General features: G+C 43.1%; 1 pseudogene; it reads right to left on the bottom strand.

The window, feature by feature from the left end:
• Positions 1-1,780: 1,780 nt before the first annotated feature.
• LOC109377101 (developmental pluripotency-associated protein 4 pseudogene) lies at positions 1,781-2,615 on the bottom strand (annotated as a pseudogene).
• Positions 2,616-3,203: the final 588 nt, after the last annotated feature.

Raw genomic sequence — 3,203 nt, 5'->3', positions numbered from 1 at the left:
TACTCCAGGATGAAGATAGACATCACTCTTCGCCCTTTCTATTATGTTGAGTACTTGGGTTCTACTAAGCTCAGTGCAGCAGGGCCTAGTTCAGGAAACTGCTAGAGGAACGGCCACCTCCACAGTCTTGGGGGTATCCAGCTTTAATAAGGGTGAATGCTAGAGTGGACTGGGTTAAAATGAGAACAAGAATAACAGGGTTCCATTTTCCAAGTGTCTTGGCTGTGGCCAGAGTCAAGGCAGGAGAGCCCTTAAATCCTTCATGACTATTAAGTTCCCTGTGCTCTCAAAGAGACAGTTCTACACCAGCATTATAGACTGTGGTGCTCCATGAGTGGGTTTCATCACCCTGTATCAGGTAGGTTCCAGTGAGTAAAATGGAGCCCATTCCAGGGAGTTCAATAGAGGGAATTTGTCAATAGTTAGCAATAGCAAAGGTTTCAAAAGCTGAAGGAATAAACGGGTCAATAAGGTTACCTAGAGAGACTGTGCAGGCACTAGAGAATGCCTGAGGCTTCCTTCCAAACACTTGAAATGCCACGTGAGCAGTATCTTGAAACTAAAGAGCCTTGACAACCTTATTAAATATAAACAGGGAGAACATGCAAAGAACAGTGAAAATTAAGGTGAACTCTAGGCACGGCCAAACATCTCCAGGAAGCTATAGATCACCACTAATATTCTGACATAGGCACAGAAATATTGGTAAAACAAAAGGAGACTGNGCCAGCAGCCGCAGTGAGTGGCCGTCCAGAAGCTGGCAACAGATCTGCCTCCCCCGGGAAGAGTGCAATGATGGTGCCAACTTGGGCCAGTGAAGCAATGTCCTTCACAACTAGACTGAAGAACAAAACGACAGCAATTTGTCTGTTCCCCTTCCCCCAATTCCCCAATTTAAAAAAAAAATCTTAAAAAAAAATGAATCAAACTCAAGTTGTATAAATTAAATAGGTACAACTTTTTTGTCAACCATATATCAAAATGGTTTTAAGAAAATCATGCTTTTTGGCTTAATCCTGAGATAAGAATATTAATAATTTGCTTGCAATGAATATTATTTTCTATACACATTTAAACATATTATGTATTTACAACTCAGAAGTAACATTTAACAATTTTAAGCAACAAAAATATATACAAAATAGTTACAACTGGAAACAATACCAGCAAAATGCCCTGTGTCTTGATCCCAGAGACTCACTGTATAAATATCAAGTTAAGAAACTTTGAAAAATGTTTTGTAAATTAAGAATGTGTTTTGGGGAGTGGAGAGAATAACAACTTTCCCTTTGGCTTAAAATACTCCAGTTTGAATTCATTAAACTTAGATATAGAAGGTGGCAGTCCCTAACGAAGTCAGAATTCTCATGCAGGAAATCCAGCATGGGAGCACACGATTGTTTCTGCGCTCAACCCCTTCAGTGCTCAGCTCAGGTTCCCACTTGAAAAGAACAGCTGAGGTCGCTTCTATTTCAGAAGGGCAATCATTTGGTAGTATAAACGACGTTTTCATCGACTAACCAAAATGAATGGTAATTTGTGAAATGCCATTCCATTTAAAATGCAAGTCTCTGTACTCCAACCCACAAAGCAGCAGGACTGTTGTGGGTCTGAGATTAACACCTGAAACCCTCTGGCCTGTGTACCCTGTAAGCAGGAAGCATGGAGGGTGTGGAACGGTTTAGGTTTCAGCTGTCACTGGTACTATGGAGGTGATTATAGTCACCTTTCGACTGATAATTATAATCATAGCTGTACCCCTTTTCCCTGCATTGTAATTTCATTGGAAGCTTTTCATTAAAGCCTTTTTTTTTTTTTTTTTTTTATGAACACATTTGGAGCACAACGTATTGTCCTGCAGGTGTGGGGATGAAAAGCGGCAGGCTGGAAGCAAGAGTGCACACACTCCTTGTTTTTCAGGAACGCAGTCTTTCTCAGCACAAAACTTGTAGGTAAACCTAACCCTGTGTGTGTGCAAGGACTTTGCCCGTGGACCACACACCACCTGACACCAGAAGACTCCTGTGGAGATTCCACTGCTTCCATCTTGCCAGTGCTGGCTGCAATTCTGGCCCAGGAGGCAAACATGGCTTCCGAGGCAGAAGTTGTCTCGACAGCTTGTCTATGCCCTCAAGGGGAGCAGGGGCCCCTCCTCAGAGGAAGCAGTCACTTCAGGGGGATCAGAACTTTCCAGTCATTTTCCCCCTTTGATTTTCTTTGTCGTGTTCCTCAGACTCTTGGCCTCCTTTGCTGTGACAGGAATGTCCTTTTGATTAGGGTAAGCACATTCACAGAGTCTCTTATGTGCATCTAATTTCAGACCTTTGGTGCCCACCTTTAATTGATGGCACCAGGCTCTCATGATGATTCGGTGAGGGTTGACTGGTGGAAGTTGAGAAGAAGGAAGGAGTTGGTATCTTAAGTCTAACTTTTTTATTGCCTTAATGCTATCTTTTGTGGACAGGAAGCTTGGTCATCTTTCACAGATCTTTATTGCTGGTCCCCTTCACTGATCCCCTTTATATACCTGGTTCACCTGCAGCCTGCTGTTTCTCTTCAGCTTTTACTGACACAGGTTTGAATTTGCAAGGAATATCCCCCCACCCTGACTTCATGGAGTTTCACTGGAAGATTTCTTCCATTCCTTTATTCTTGACCTCTTCTAAATAAATGTTTCCCAGAGGAATGTCATCCATCCATTCAATGGTTTATTGTTCTCCCCCTTATTCCATCTTATCCAAGGGAAGAAGAATTGGGTTAATGAAACTGGGAACAATTCATGGGCGTAATGTAGCTGAATCCCTCTTTAGATTTTAGAGCTATCTGCCCTCTTCAGTTTTTGTGGAAAAGGTGAAAACAACCAGGCCTTCTCCACCTGTGTCTGAAGGTTCATTCAGTCTGGTTCAGGGGGACTATCTCTTCCAAGCTTGGTTCTCTGATCCAGTGTAATTAACACAGGTAGCCTGAATCTATGATTTTGGTCTAGTTTTCAATTTGTTCAGAACCACTTGGGGAAAAGGGGGTGTGGCACCTAAACACCAACCTGGGATCTGAATTGCTGTGGTGCCATGATAAGATAGCCTGGAAAGGCACAACAGCTACACATTGGCTCCACACTGGTGTGCAGAAGGGTTGTGGCCAGGCTACGGGTTTTCCAGGCTCCCAGGTGCTCCTGACAATTTGTGGCTCCAGCAGAGCAGCAG

This window comes from Hipposideros armiger, unplaced genomic scaffold (assembly GCF_001890085.2).
Source record: "Hipposideros armiger isolate ML-2016 unplaced genomic scaffold, ASM189008v1 scaffold_1288, whole genome shotgun sequence".
Taxonomy (NCBI): Eukaryota; Metazoa; Chordata; class Mammalia; order Chiroptera; family Hipposideridae; genus Hipposideros; species Hipposideros armiger.
This window is presented reverse-complemented; position numbering and strand designations above follow the sequence as displayed.